The following is a 16333-nucleotide window of genomic DNA, read 5'->3' as shown; positions in this document are numbered from 1 at the left end:
ATATTTCCATCAAGTATCATTTTATCCGAGAAGCACAAGAGAAAGGCGAAATTCAGTTGCATTATTGTCAGACAGGAGAACAACTTGCTGACATCTTCACCAAAGCACTTCCTAGAGAAAAATTTTGCTATCTTCGAGAACGCATTGGAGTTATCAAGCAAATGCATTAAGGGGGAGTGTTGGAATTAATGCATCAATGTTTAGTCTTCCAAAATTGTCTCTTAGTTTTTCAAGAAGTCTTTTTAGAATTCCGTAGTACATGTATCTAGTAAATTGTGATACATGTATTTAGTTATTTGTGCAAGACTTTTTGTTTTCTATTTTGAGTAGTATAAATAGTGATGTAGTTGATGATTGTAATCATCTCAAGTGGCCTTAAGTAGCCTATAATAAACTTGAGCATTCTCTAAGGATATTATTTTCCTTCCATATTTCCTACAGAAACAACTTCTCTACCTTTTTACGGTAGGGGTAAATTCTGTATGTATTCTACCATTTCCAAATCCCCGCTCGTGAGATTATACTGCATTTCTTCTTCTTGTAGTACTTGTGATTATCTTATACTTGATCTGATTATGTAAATATTTTTTACTTCTGTCAACGCATAGAACTTAAAAGCTCTTATTTTTACTCTTTATATCTTGTTGTTTTGGCAAAAAAAAAATTATTGTATATCTTTATGGTGTTTGCTTGTGTTTTGTGTTCTTTTTAATTTAAGTTACTCTTAAGAGACTTATTTATAATTTTAATCATAGGATTCAAGGTTTAGGTAAGTTTGGCAACATCTATAGACGTAGGATTTTTAACCTTTCTTTGATAAGCTTTATGCATCTTTCTTGATGCTTTTCAATACAAAGGATTGATGTGTCACGTTCCTAATCACAGGATTGCTCCACTGGAAAGGTTGGACTTTTATTACTACGTATATAATTACCAGAGTTTTTGATGCATACAAGTATTTTTATTGAAATGTTGATATATAACTAATGGAATGCTTAGAATATCTCCTTGCCTGCTATCAATTCTTGCTAGTCATAATAACCAAACGGGTTAGCCTTCATTTGCCCCATTCTCCATTTTAGATTTAGAGAAGTAAGGATATCCATCCGAACTAGTGCCTTAAGCAGGAAGGAAATGCAATTTTGTGTATGGTAATAATTATTTTTAAAAAAATTAATATGAATGTATTAATACAAGTTGTTAACTCAAATTATATGGGATTAATTAGGACCACACATAAAACGACAGCATTGACAAGGAGAATGTCTTAATGCATATATATATATTGGCACATTAGTAGCCGATTTGGATTGACTTGTTTTAGATGTTTTAAAGTCAAAATAGTTTTTAAATAGTTTATAGTGTTTGGATAACATAAACAAGTGCTTAAAAGCATTTATTTTAAGCTAAAATAAGTCAAAAATCATATGTTAAAATTTTCTTTTGCATTGGCTTATAAGTCATAAGTCAAAAGCCCATCCAAATAGTTTCAAAGATAAATAATTTATCATGTAATCAAAGTAAATGGCTTACTTACAAAAAAAACAAAAAAAAACATGGAACTCTTTTTTTTTTGTCTTGGGAAAATAAAAATCTAGTGTAACCATTCCTTATTTTATGTATATGAACAAAAGCTTAAGTCAAAATTATTTGTGTGTCGATAGGATCTTCTAAAAAAAAATTAAATACCATAGTGATAGGAGACAACGACTTACGCATAGAGGTGTAAAAACAGAAAAGAGATGTTTTTTTTAGAAGATAACGATTTGTATTTCTATTTCCAAAAAATCAAAACCCGCCACAACATATTACAAATTCCCAATTGCATATTAAAGAGAGTATAATGGAAGATCTTCAATCATATGACAAAAATTACAGGGATCCTAAGATATTCATAACTGATTCTAGATCTTCCATATACTCCTGTTTACACCAAAAATGAAACAACACAAGACAATTCATTTTCATCTTCTGAATAGTGTTGCTCTTGTTCTGATGACATGTAAGGTTCCTTTCTTTCCACGTTGACCACCAAATACAAGCTGGGATGATTTTCCATCTCTCCCTGTGACACAGAGATGTTGGAATAGCTACTCCATGTCATTAGGGTTTGAGTTACTCTCCTTGGCATCACCCACTTCAATCCCTTTTTATTGATGAAAAGGTCTCACAACTGGTTGGTTATTCTACCGTGAAGAAACAGGTGAGTCACAGTCTTAGCCTTTCCCCACATAGAAAACATCTAGGGCTCAATTGGATACCCCTTTTCATAAGATTTTCCTAAGTCAAAACAACCTATTTAGCAAGTAGCCAAGTAAAACTAGACACTTTATAGGGAATTTTGGTTTTCTAAATCATTTTCCAGGACCACCCATTAATATGGTTATTGAAAGGGTTAAACTTTTTGTAAGCCCCCTTGACACTGAATCTTCCTTGCTTGTGATCCTTCCATTCTAGGCAGTCTTGGACATTGTTTCCTCCTCTGAATTTTTCTAGAGTTTTGTAGAATTCTACTACTCTATGGATCTCCCAATCATTGAAAGGTCTTCTAAAGCTTAGATTTCATCCTTGGTTTTGACCAAATCTACAGTTGTTGGTTGAGGATGAAAACATCAGGGAAAAGTGTTTTCAACGGACCTAGTTCCAGCCAGTTATCTTTCCAAAATGAGACCTTCACATCATTTTCAATTTTGATTTTGCAATTCCCTCTAAGTTTTGGCCATATGTTCCTTATGGTTCTCCAAAGGCTAGTTCATTAAGTGTTGGTCACCAAGCTAGTTGACCAATGATCTTTCATTTCATATTTTGCCTGAATCACCTCCTTCCACAAAGCTTGTTCATTGGAGGCTAGTCTCCAGAGCCATTTCATTAGTAGACATTGGTTCTGAGTCTTCAAGTTTCTCATCCCTAGACCTCCAACTTGTTTATTCCCAATCAAGGCTGCCCATTTAACCAGGTGAAATTTTCTTCTCGCTATTGCCTTCCCATAGAAAGTTTCTTCTTAGAGCATCCAATCTATCAATTATCAATCAGGAATAGGAAAAAAGACATCATATAACTAGGCATAGAATCCAAAACGCTATTAATAAGTGTTAGTCTTCCCCTTAGGGAAAGATATTGGCTCTTCCAATTTACTAATCTTCTTGCACACTTTTCGATCACCCCATTCCAAATACCTAAAAACCTGTTGTTTGCTCCAAGAGGCATCCCCAGATAAATAGTAGAGAGAGGTCAACAGTTCTTCCACCAACGGTCCTAACCAGAGAGAATAGGTCAGGAACTACATTAACCGTACATAAGAAGCTCTTCTTCCAATTTATATGCAGTCCTGATATAGCTTCAAAGAGAATAAAAATCACTCAGCATCTTGAGTTGTTCTTTATTGGCATCACAAATATGAGAGTATCATCTGCGTATTGTAAATGGGTGATCTCCAGTTCACATCCCACTCTGTTTGATATTTTGAATCCCTTTAACCAAACGTTCTCTCAAGCAGTTTTCAGCATATCACTTATACTTTCCATTGCAATGATGAGTAGAAAAAGGTGATAAAGGGTCACCTTGCCTTAGGTCTGTTTGAGCATAGAAGAAGCCTATAGGGGAGTCATTGATAAGAATTGAGTATTTGACAGTTTCAATGCAGAATTTCATCCATCTTAGCCATCTACCACCAAAACCTCTTTTATCAAGAGTTTCCCACAAATACTACCAATTTAGGTGATCATATGCCTTCTGTATATCCAACTTGCAGAGAATTCCTAGAGCAATGCTTCTGGTTCTAGAATCCACACACTCGTTTGCCATGAGGATGACATCCATTATTTGCCTACCTTTAATGAAGGCCAGTTGTTCAGTGTCCACTAGTTTATGCATCACCTTTTTGAGTCTCTCAGTAAGAAGCTTAGAGATGATCTTGTACCACTACCAATTAGGCTGATCAGTATGAATTCAGTAAGTTCCTTTGCACCTATCTTTTTGGGGATCAAGGCAACATAAGTTGAGTTGAAGCTTTTCTGAAAAACACGTCTCTCATGGAAGTTCTTACCAACATTAATTACTTCTCCTCCTACGACTTCCCAACAGTGAGTAAAGAAAGTCATCGTGTTACCATCAGGCCTAGGTGCCTTGTCTCCGGCACAAAGCTTTACGCTCTCCCATATCTCTTGGTCCTCGAATTCCTTTTGAAACATAAGATTATCTTTTTCAAAATTCTATGTCCTCCCCTGCAATTGTGTGAGGATCTCCAGGTCTCAGTTTCAATGTATAATTCCCGATAGAAATTCACTATCGCTTTCTTTATAACTTATGGACTTTTGACAGCTTCTCCATTCATATTTAACTCATCAATAGAATTATATCTTTTATGTGCATTGGCAGTTCTATGGAAGAATTTAGTGTTATTGTTCCTTGCTTAAACCAATTAGCCCTTGACCTTTGTCTCCATTAAATCTCCTCATACTTGGAAATGTTCTCAAACTCTAGGAGAAGTTCAGCCTTTGAATGTATCTCCTCCACATTTAGAATTCTCTGGTCCTCTTGTGTTTCCTCAAGTTCAGCAAGTTGACTGAGTATACTCTGTTTTTTTAAGGCTAGATTGCCCTGAGCATACTTGCTCCAATCCCTTAGTTTTTTTTTTTTAAAAAAATAGTTTTTTTATCCAATGCGTACACACCATCTTTTTTGGATCTAGATAACTCGTGAGATTTTATCAAATATGTTATTATTTCAACCCTTGCTCATAATTTAACTTTAATAAATACCCTTTCTATCTTTAAATTCAACCATTGCTCTCAAATTCAACTTAATTCAAATATACAATACAAGTATAAGCTCACATATTTTATTACCAAAATTTATTTCTATTAATATAATCTGTCAATTACATAAATTAGGACTTATAATTTATTTTTTAAAAAAAAATATAAATAAATTGTATAATTATCTTTGACTTCATTATGGTATAATGGATAAAAAAAAAGGTGTATAAACTCACAGCCCACGTGTCATCATTTGATTGGTCAAATCCAATTCAAACAGGTGATATTTGAATTACAGAGTTAACAACTTTTTATTCGTCTTTGATATGATGAAAAATTGTTGATAAGAGACGAGCAATGACCGCAATCTTCTTGTCTTCATTTCGATCATTTTACATTGACGATGACCCTCTTCTTCTGTACGGTGGCGAAGAGACAAGCAATGCCGATGAATTATCAGGGTTGGAGAATAATTAGATCGAAAAATTGAATGCTCAGAGACAATCGACATTTCTAATATCTTTAATCATACAGTTTCTCTGCTTATAATTCAATTTCTAATTCCTCCAAACTTGTGAGTCTTTCTCTGTTTTTAGTCTCTGTTTATTATGTGTAGTGTACTTTTTTGTTCACCGTTGGAGTATTGGGTTTTGTATATATTTTTTATTAATTATTTGATGGTTCACTTTTTTGTAAGTTGGGTATGGGATTTCGTGCAAATTTGTGTATGCAAGGAGAATGTAGGTGGATTTTGTGATTTCTTTTTATGGGGCTTTTGTTTGTAAGTAAAATGGTTAATGATAAGTGGGGTAAAAATTAATTTGTAGAAAATCAAGTGAAGTGATTTAAGGTATTTCTTTTTTTTTTGTTTTTTGGTCGAGATTGTGCTAAAAAATTAGCATTTCATACCATGATCTTCTACACATTATGTGTTCTTAAATGATTTCATTGTCTACTCCTGATGTCGATTCAACTTTGCCATTTCATGTCTAGTTTCGATGTTGCACTGTTTTTATTTTTTAAGTCTATTTCGCTATTCCTCATCTCGAGTCTACTTCGTTGAATTTGTATTCTTTGTTTTCACTATCTCTAAGCATCGGGTTTCATTCAATTTTGTTACTGTTAATGTTGTCTTCTATCGACAAATAAGGATAGAATCTCAAAGCTAATTAGTATGAAAGTTGGGTGTTGTTTTGCCTATTCTTTGTTGAATATGATAGATTGTTTTCTCCAGTTGTGAATTCCGTAATTGTTTACTGTCCAGCATTGCCCTGTTTAAATCGAGATTATGCCTCCTTTTAGAAAAAGTTTAGTCAAAAATCATTTATCTTTCCTCTTTTACTGTATTGGTGTAGTTATAACACCATGGAGTCCAATTCTTTTTTTATATTTGTTCCCTGGCAACATTCTTAATAATGGGATGTTGATATCATGGTTTTGATTTCGTAATTGAGTGTGGCCTTCATTTAAAGGTTAATTAGTCAGTTAAATTTGTTATGGTCTTCCCTTGGGGCACGATGCCTCGAAGTGGGGGTGGGGGTAGGGTAGGCAAGGCGCCTCAAGGTGGGGGCCTTGGGGCACGACAAGGGGGGAGGCCTCAGGGCACGTTGCCTCGACCGGGGGTGAGGGAGGGATTAGAGTTTCAACTGTCTTCTTCAATTAATAATCATAGAAGCCTACTGCAGTGCAGATCTTCCTATGTGTTTTGAAGATCGCGTTGCGGCTGTAGACATAGCAACACGTTTTTTCAAGAGGGTAACAATAAAGTTTTTAAAATAGTGGATGAAGAAATAAACAATGGAAAAACACAGGCATTTTGTGGTGAAAAGAAAGCATATACTCTAGGTCATTGACCATTAAGTGGCTTCGGAAGATCATGATACATAAATGCTAGAACACGACACCGTTTCCGTTATATTCTTGTTATCGATCCTCATCCACCTGAACCTGTCTTTCCATACTAACTCCAATTTGTTTTGTGCATGAAATGTGGTCAGATCTAGCCTAACCTAAAGATGTTTTATTGCAAACTTGTTAGTATATCTAGAACCATGTTTATGATATTTAAGATGTCTACTGAAGGACGTAACTAAGTAGACAAAGTATTGACTAAATCATACTTTCGATAATTTGTGTCTTTCAGGTGATACTCGCAGTTTATGTTAGTGGGAGTATGGCATTGTATAGAATGCAGAATGCCAAAGGAGAAACATTTAAGCTACTTGCAGAGAGTACGTGCGTCCACTATCAGTCAACGGACCAGGTCCCTTGACACACTCGAAGTAAGAACAAAGAGTAAGTAAAAACAGAAAATACCACAAACATTTTACGTGGAAACCTCCTTGCTCAAGGGAGTAAAATCACGACCTGTCAAACAGGATTTTTGACCGTTTTCACTAATCTTCACAAGCAAAATTTAAATCCAATTACAACAATGTTAGGACAAACTATTAATCTTACAACCAAGCAATAACTCTATTGCTTGAAGAGTCTAAACAGATGTCACTCTGCCCACTAAGTTATCACCACTAGACAACTTAGGATTCACTAAGCAACACCCAGGTTGCCCTTTAAATCACCACGCTTCAAATGACCTAGAATTTGACTAAGCAACACACAAGGTTGCCCACTAAATTAGTTGGACTCAACTAACTTAGACTTTTCAACATACCAAAAGATCTGAGTCCTTTATATATTTTAGGAACAGATTTACAATATACGTTCAGAAGAAATACTCCTAAGACAACCAAAGCTTTCGCTCTTTCTGATTTGAAATGATCTCTGGAATGCTTCTTCAGTTCTTTGCTCAGCCTTTGCAAGAGTTCTTGAGATGTTTTTCAAGTTGCAAAAATTGGGATTATGACTATTGGACATGATGTTTAAGTAGAATAGTCAAAATCTTTAAGGCCATGCCATTGGCCGAGGTTTCATCCACTTCTGCCACTGTTGGAGACTGTGCAGCATGCACCAACTTTTTGTACTTTTTCCAGCCTGACAGTGTTTGTGTATATTCCATTTGGGAGTAGGTCCTTTTACAAGGTCCCTGGGTTTGTTATATCATCAAAACTACAAATAACATTTTCTCCTTTTTGATGATGACAAACTATACACACAATACCTTCTGTTCCCCCTGTTTCAATTCCCCCTGTCGATTATAACCTTTTCACCAGCCTGAGCACCCAATGACGATCATAACCTTTTCACTAGCCTGAGCACCCAATGACAAGTTATACAAGCAGAGATCATGTCAACTTTCAACCCTAATACTAATGTATACTGTTACTACTGTGGTATTCGTTTATAAAATTATCTCTAGTAGTAATTGTGTATCTATGTCTACATTAATCTACGTTAATGTAGTTAGAAATGTACAAGTATGAGGCTTGGTTTGAATCCATAAAAATATTAATTTGCCTCAAAGAATCTCTCTAAAGGACCAATCCTTTGTTTGTAACTTGTAACCTTCCCAAGACATTTATTTTCTTGATCAAGAACCTTCCCAAGACATTTACTTATTTCTTTACCATTAAAGATATAGTAAATTACCTTTGTCTGAAAAAAAAAATCTAGTTTAATCAGTTACAGTGACTTTTGCCTTGGTGAATTTTGTGACCTAGTTGGTTTGTTATTTGAGTGTGTCTGAGCTTTTGAAACGAAACATGGCAAATTTTCGGGGATTGAACATTCTAAGTGACACTGGAGTATTTTTTTTGATAAGTGCGGTAAGAATGTGTATCAATATGAGAAATAATGTGAATCTAGCGAAAATCTGAAAATGTTAAAAGGAAAGTTGTATCATATAGCTAGCTCAACTAGTTTGTGATCGAGCCATAGTTGGTTGACTTTTTTGGTACTGGCTGGAGGAGATATGACAGAGTTTGTCAATTTCCTTTGGTAAGGCAAACTAACTGTAGGGGGAAAATGAGGTTTGCATGAATGCAGAAGTAGGGAGGAACTCTCCATTGTCGTGACTATCATCAGCTCTGGACGAAAATTTGCTTTCGTTCAGTTCAGCTTTTATGTTTTCCATATATGTTGGAAGGCATACACTTTTCTATGGTTTGCATTATGCAATATTTGTTGACTTTGTATTTTGTCTTCTTTAAATCTTTGGAAAATTTCAAAAGGGCAACTCAATTAATTAAGAAACCAAAAAGGCAACAATTTGTAACGACATCTAAAGCCAGGTTTTCTAAAACGAGAGCGCAAATTCCATGAGCCTTATAAGGTGCAGCAATTTTTAGCCTTGTAAGGTTAAGCCTCCATGAGCCTTACAAGGCGCAAGGCTGTCAGCGGCTTGCAGGCGACTTAAAAATTTTGTTTTATTTTCTTGTTTGTCAATTAGTTATTCTTTTTTCCGTTTTATTTTCTTGGGTTAAAAACTTGGACATTTTTATCTAATTGAGTTATCCTCATACACTACTTTCATATAAATTAATGTATTTCAATTAAAATAGGCTAACTTTCACATATAGCAAACACAAAATTCATATTTGTATGTTATATCAAATTTTGCATAATTGCACTCCATAGTAAACATATATATGTATAATTCGCTATACATATACAATTGAAGCCAATAGTATAAAACGAGAAAGAGAGAAATTATATACAGTGAATTTATATAAAACGAAAAAGAGAGAAAGACAAAAGAGACTTGGGCAGGAAAATATTTATATTGTATAATCATAAGTGTTAGGACGATTTACAGTTTGAATTTGTATAAAATGAGAAAGAAAGAAAAGCAAAAGAGACTTGGGCGGAGAATATATAATTCAATCGAATTGTATAAAACGAGAAAGAGAGAGATTATATACAATTTGAATTTATATAAAACAAGAAAGAGAGAAAGGCAAAAGAAACTGGGTAGATGAGTATTTTCATTGTATAATTATAAGTGTGTCAGACGAAAATATGTGTTTCATGTGTATATACAATTTTCTCTCGCTTTATACAAACAAAAACGCAACTTATACATTTCATTTCCAGTTGTATAAGCGAGAGAAGCGAGAGTGGCGAGCGAGATTAGGGAGAGGGGAGAGAGGGAGACGAAAATATATGTATTTATACAATTTCCTCTCACTTTTTACAAACAAACACATTTTATCATTTGTGTTTGTTTAAAATTCGAGAGAGGCGATCGAGACTGTCACAAAACGAGATTGGCGAGCGAGATTCTACTAAGAAGAGTGGCGAAAATAGCTATAGTTTGCTATAGGATACAATTAAATCAAAGTATATTTATAGCATTTAATTTGAATTAATAGTTTGTCATTATATACAATTTTCCCATTAAAATACTATCTCTTGGAATAAATATAAAACAAAAATTTATCACCTCAAATCCAATTAGATAAGAATATGATGAACATTTACTTGTATTTGATGTTTGTATTTAAAACAATTGTTAATACTAAAAGACAATAAATCAAAGTAAAAATACATATCATTTTATCATAAATAAGTATTGACTATGCAAGGCTTATATTACTTTCGTTAACTTGATATAAACTCCTAATGAAAATAAATTTTATCGATAAACACCTCCACTTCATACATATTAGTTGACTCATCGGAGAGTTAAAATTATGTTATCTAGGGGGAAACAAATGTTGTAGCTTCAGGCCCCAAATATTGAAGTATTAGAATTTTGGTTTATTATATTTTAAAGAGGTTTTTAGTAAAGGTTTTTGGATAAAATTAAGTTTGAGATACTCATCAAAAGTCACATATTTTGACAGATTGCGCATTCAAAAACATACTACCAAAACAACAATCATTCCATTATGCATAATTGAAAAGCCTTTTGAAAATTCTGTATTTCAAAATTTCAGTACCCCTTTATGCATTTTGAAAGAAAAAAATTGTCTTTTTTGCTCCGGAGTTGTTTATTATGCAAGTCAACAGATAGTGATTCTTATTATCAATTATATTATTTCTTCAAGATTATGTCAAATCTCATGAATACGTGTTGAATCCTTCAAAAATATATCTTTTTTCACAACAATTAATTTAGATAATTTGAAAGTATTTAGTACAACATAAAAGGGAACATGATAGAAAATATAAAAGACAAATAGAACATATAAAGGACAACATTTCTATGATTTTCAATTGCTTGTAGTTTAGTAATTAATTCAGCTAAATCTTCAATGCAATGACTTCAAATTTCCTTGGCAAATCACTTTAAATATCTCATAAAAATCAGATTTTAAATTAAAACTGTCTCCTTCAAATTTGAAATCCTTTAACATGATTGTTATCTCCAAGAACATGATGTCGTAGAATTAACTAACACTCAAGCTCTTCGGCCTGTGAACGTAAGCAAAGTAAACTTACACTCAAGTTCTTTCGCCTGTGAATGTAAGCAAAGTAAATTACATTATAGCATCTTCCCCTTGTACCAAAGGCATTCTAGCTTGTAAAAATATGGATTGCATCTAAAAAAATTAAAAATAATATGATCATTATTTTAGTTAAATGAGTTTAATGAATTAAATTAGTTTATTATTAAAAAAAGATTTTAATGACATATAATGCCAATTAGGAGAGAGTGATAATTTTGAAGTATCAAATATACTTGAAGGAAAATAGTGATAGTTAAGATAATATTTTTTTCCTAAATGAAACATGAAATGATATTCTAAAACAATTCCCTTAAATTGAATGACCATTAAGGAATTGACTCCAAAAAAAATCTTTACCTATTTTTAAATATCTTGCAGAGTTGCATCAAATCAACAGTGCAAATTTTATTTTCCAGTAAAGCAAAAGCAATGGTCATGTCACTTCAATCTTGTAAGGAGAGGCACATGGTATGTGTTGTTCCTTGACATGGACGTTTCATGCTTATTTCGAAAACATATTTTTTAAACAATGCAAAAAAAAAATAAAAAGATTACAATGTTGGTTTGATAGTACTAAAAAGAATAGTATTTTGAAAAGATGGTAGAAAAGTATTTGGGTGTTAGACTAATTTGTGGGGAAGAAAATGGTTCATGGGAAAATTCGTCCATTAGAAAATAAACCAATTAAAATTTATTAGTGGCAGTGCAGGACAACCACGTTCTTGTAAAAAAGATGATTTATTATTTGGGACGAAACGCTTGAGTGGCTTGGTTTATATGCCGTTGGCATGGGGTTGCCTAATTCCACAAGCATTGTCGGCTACTTATAAAACATGCAAGTTTAGTGATGAAACAGTTGTCCAAGCAAATCAATGAAAATTATCCTCTTAAATATAAGGGAGAAAATAAAGAAGAATAATAGAATCTTTATTACTATTTTGATATTGACAAATTATTTTTGTAATATTAAAAATTTAACTATGTGCTTAATATAAATGGAACTCGAGTTCTACTCATAAACATGAATATTAAAAGTTAAATACAAAGGATTTCTACGAGGACAATGAGCCTTGGTGTGTCCCGTTTTCTTGCATATACTACACTTTCTTGACATGTTGGAGCAATTGGGATTGGGATTGGGATTCGTTGGATTTGTAAATGATAAACTTGTATTTGAATGGAAAAATCTCATTTATTTAACATGAATTTAGTGTTCAATTTGAAATAAGTATAAAAAAGATGCTTATTTGGAATATTTATTTTTTTAAAAAATGTTTATCTAAAATTTTCAGAAATTACAAAAGTGGCTTAATTGAATTTTTTTAATGTAACTTCTTACCTGTTAGATTCCAAGGAATTATACTTCACACACGCTAGTCAAATGGAGAAACGGTCAGTAGGAAGATAGTCTCCCAGTCAGAATTTGTGGATTGAAAAGATTGCTTAATGAAATTACATTTATATGTTTGGTCGTCCTTCCACTTCACTCTTCTATATAATAATAATAATATCTATATAATAATAATAATAATATAATAATAATTAAAAAAAAACGGAAACGATGAATAAAATAACAATCATTTTTATTGCCCAATCATGTGGATATAATATTCTTTTTTAATTTTATAAAAAAGGGGCATTCCGAGAATCGAACTCGGGACCTCTCGCACCCAAAGCGAGAATCATACCACTAGACCAAATGCCCAGCTGTTGCCAGTTATCTCAATAATATATCAAATACTTCTCTATAAGTTGTTTGACTAAGTAGGTCAGAATATTTAATGTGTTAATAATTGTTTATAAAATATGACATTTTTTTGTAACAATTAAATTGGAAAATACAATTTTAAAAAAAAAAACTGAGGACAAACACATCCACACACTGCTAGAAAGAAAAAATAGAGTTTGGATTGAGAAATGATTCATTTATAATTACTGAATGTATTTCCAGCTGTTAATGGATTCATCTTTTTTTCAATTTTGAAGTTACTGATTCCATGCAGTAGTGCACTTGAACAAAGCAAGGATGGGAATGAAGTACATAAAAAATAAGTTGGTGGTCATTTTATTTGTCTAAATTTTTTTTTTTTAAAGTACGCTTTTAATAAGAATGTATATCCTTCCGTAGCAATTATTTAATTTTAATTTATCACATGACATGTTTAAACAAATTGGTGATGGTTTCTAGTTTTAACTACTCTTTTGTTGGTGCTCTTAACTTGCTTACATTCAATTGAGTGGAGTTGAAATGATGGATAACTGTATCTACTTAAAAAAAGAAAAGAGAAAAGGGGGCATTCCGAGAATTGAACTCGGGACCTCTCGCACCCTAAGCGAGAATCATACCACTAGACCAAATGCCCTGTTGTTCAACTATATTTGCTTTTACGTAATTGATATGTAGTTTATGATCGATATCTATTATGCTTATTTTTTTTCTTTGCATTAAGATAAGTCATTTAATAGCTGTCTACATCTCAGAGTTGTCAGAACAGGTTCAGTATTGTTTATTTGCTTTGTATTTTATTTTCCATTTGGCCATGTAATTGCTAGCTAACTTTAATAACTGGTCAAATTTATTAGTAATCTCCTAGGGTTTGCATCAAATTTTATAAAGATATTTTGATTATGTGATGTTTATTTTAGACTCATTATGTAGGTCCTGTTATATTTTTTGTATATTTTTTTACAATAAGAAAAAGTTGAAAGAGAGTGAATACACTTGTTGCTGACGTGGAGAACAACGATTAAATGATTACATGTGTTATTTTAAGTTGAAAATTATTTTAAAATGTATTTAGTAAACAAAAAATAAAAATATTGTTCTAAAACAAAATAAATTTACCGCTTCCCCATGGTATTATCTTCTCTACTATATCCAGCAATTTTTTTAGTTTCTTTTTTCTTAATTTGCTCTTGAAAGTTGTTTTAGATTCTTTCTTTCTCTCTATTTTAATGTTGTTTTGAGAGAAAAAGAGTGGAGGAGGGAGACAAGGAGGGAGAAAGAAAAATTATGAAATATGAGTGTTGATATTCTTTTTTTTTTTCTAAATGGTGGAATTAGAAATCGTCTTTTTTCATACACTTTATATCTCTTTTGTGACTTTTTCTTTTCTTTTACTATTTTTCTTTCTTTTAATGTTGTTTTGTGGGAAGAGAGTAGGGAGAGATTATGAAATATGGGTGTTGGTATCCATTCATCCAACAAAAAAGGTAGAGGAAGGTGATGGTAAATTTAGAAAAGTAATACAATGAAGAAGAAGAAAAAATGACTTAAAAACAAGTTTGAATAAAAAATTCAATCTTCATTGAAGGAGTTCAAGCTTGAAAAACTGGTGGGAGGTGGTGACTTGAAAATTAAAGAAGAAGAAGAGAAAATAAAATAAAATTTGGCTAAATTAAGTCTTTTACGCACTATTGTTGAGTGTCACACCAGTGTCGAACCCAAGATTTTCAAGAAGTGAATTCAAGATATAAAAATAAAACTAAATGTGGGAGTAGGGATTCAAACTCAGGCAAGCTGTAAAATTAAGCCCTCTTCACTACTGTGTCAAAGGTCACACTTGTGTTAGTGAGGTCAAAAGTTAATATACACACACACACATATATATATATATATAGTTATTTTTCAACAAAGTGGGTTCATATGAACCCACTTGACCCTCTGTGGGTCCGTCCCCGTACCACTCTCACTTTGACATGTCAGCAAGAAGTGGCAAAATGACACAACGAGACCCTATATGAGGTGACTAAAATGAACATCGCTCAATTAAAATGTCTAAGTGAAATTTAATGTCAACTTTAGAGGGTAATCGATCTGTTTGACCTTTAATGAATATTGTTATATGCTAGTTGTTGAATCATAAAATACATCCATGGAGCTTTGCATTTGAATTTATGTAGAATGAAAATTTAAGACCTAACAAAGAATTACTAAACTCCAACTCCCCACCGTTTAATAATTTTTCTTAAAAAATATCATTTGATTATATCTATAAATTTTATTGAGCCTTCTAATATTGACCGGTAAAAGTTACAAGTTCGCAAAAATCTCAAACCTATCATATTTTTATCTTCTATTCCTAATTACTTGTTCATTTTTAAATTAACACACTTGTTAAGAAAATAATGATTGATATAGTGAGCTTACTATTTTATCCCTATTAATTATAAAGTGAATAAATCAAGAACTTAAGATTTTCTGAAAGTTCTACTTTTTTTTAAGTAATTAATTGAAGGCATATTAGGTAAACAAAAATTTATTCTTTTTTAATTTCTCAAAATGAATAATTAATAAAAAACAACTAAAAGAGAAAAAGAGGACAACTAATTATGACAGAAAAAGTAATATTTGATACTAATGGTACGTAAATACAACTATCTAGGAAATTTATTTCTTTCAAGGAATATATTTTTGGAAGTTGATTTCTTTCAAAGAATATTGTTTATTACAATCTCCTTTTGCTCGAAATCAATGTACTAATGGTACGTAAATATAACTTCTGGGAAATTTATTTCTTTCAAAGAATATATCTGTGGAAGTTAATTTCTTTCAAAGAATATTATTTATTGCAATCTCCTTTTGCTCGAATATCAATGGCATTAGTGTGGCTAATGAATTGAAGTTTTAGGTTCAAATTTCAGGTGAGAGAAGATAGAAAGTGATTTCTTTTCAAATATTTCTAATTTTGTTGAACCACCNTAGAATATTTTGAAATGTAATAAATACACCTTTTTTGGTGTTAAGGTGGCTTAAAGAGTGTTCAAAGTAAATAACAAGTAAAAAATATGAAGAAAGAAAAAAATTAATCAGTATTCAACATATGTCCTTTCTTAATTGAACATTTTAGCATTAGTTAGTAAACATAATTGATAAGTAAGCTCAATGACGGCTCAAGCTAATTAGTGGTCTAAAGTCAAAAATAAGTCGCAAGCCTAAATTTTAATAACTTTTTTTTTCAATGTAAGATTCAAGTTATTTCTTTCGTTTTGATAAAAAAGGTTTTATTTTTTATGATCTGAATATATATATATATATATGTATGTATGTATGTATGTATGTATTTATGTATATGTGTATATATATATATATATATATATATATATATATATATATATATATAATACTAGATAAGTGTGCCCGTGCTAACACGCGCCCAACATGTAGTCTTATTTATAGTCTAAGATTGATTAATATAAATGATCAAATCACATATAAACACCATTACA

The 16333-nt window shown here is 32.0% G+C and overlaps 1 long non-coding RNA gene and 2 other non-coding genes across 3 annotated transcripts; all 3 read right to left on the bottom strand.

The window, feature by feature from the left end:
- Positions 1 to 10966: 10966 nt before the first annotated feature.
- LOC114074184 lies at positions 10967 to 11869 on the bottom strand. The gene is made up of 2 exons (XR_003574631.1): positions 11462 to 11869; positions 10967 to 11197 (listed from the first exon to the last, which is right to left on the bottom strand). It is a non-coding gene; the product is annotated as an uncharacterized LOC114074184 (long non-coding RNA).
- Positions 11870 to 12737: 868 nt separating this feature from the next.
- On the bottom strand, positions 12738 to 12809 carry TRNAP-UGG. The gene has a single exon. It is a non-coding gene; the product is annotated as a tRNA-Pro (tRNA).
- Positions 12810 to 13395: 586 nt separating this feature from the next.
- On the bottom strand, positions 13396 to 13467 carry TRNAP-AGG. The gene has a single exon. It is a non-coding gene; the product is annotated as a tRNA-Pro (tRNA).
- Positions 13468 to 16333: the final 2866 nt, after the last annotated feature.

Source organism: Solanum pennellii, chromosome 10 (assembly GCF_001406875.1).
Source record: "Solanum pennellii chromosome 10, SPENNV200".
Taxonomy (NCBI): Eukaryota; Viridiplantae; Streptophyta; class Magnoliopsida; order Solanales; family Solanaceae; genus Solanum; species Solanum pennellii.
This window is presented reverse-complemented; position numbering and strand designations above follow the sequence as displayed.